Source organism: Sinocyclocheilus anshuiensis, unplaced genomic scaffold (assembly GCF_001515605.1).
Source record: "Sinocyclocheilus anshuiensis isolate Anshui unplaced genomic scaffold, SAMN03320099.WGS_v1.1 scaffold1102, whole genome shotgun sequence".
Taxonomy (NCBI): domain Eukaryota; kingdom Metazoa; phylum Chordata; class Actinopteri; order Cypriniformes; family Cyprinidae; genus Sinocyclocheilus; species Sinocyclocheilus anshuiensis.
Window position 1 is genome coordinate 1,007,333 of NW_015539924.1, and position 205 is coordinate 1,007,537.

General features: G+C 13.2%; 1 protein-coding gene across 2 annotated transcripts in view; it reads left to right on the plus strand.

The window, feature by feature from the left end:
• The window catches only part of wt1a (WT1 transcription factor a), a 20,427-nt gene that overhangs the window by 4,432 nt on the left and 15,790 nt on the right, over positions 1 to 205 (plus strand). The window lies entirely within an intron of this gene.

Genomic DNA, 205 nt, shown 5'->3' on the forward strand with positions numbered 1-205 from the left:
TGTAAGTTTACAAATTTGAAAATAAATATTAGTATACTGTATATTTATTTTCAAATTTGTAAACTTACAATTATTTTTTACAATATTTATATAATGTTTGAGTTATTTGTGTTTAATAATAATTATAATATTACTAATAACACTATTAATTATAATTAATTTGTAACTAATTAGTAAATAATAATAAAAACAAATAGCATTATGT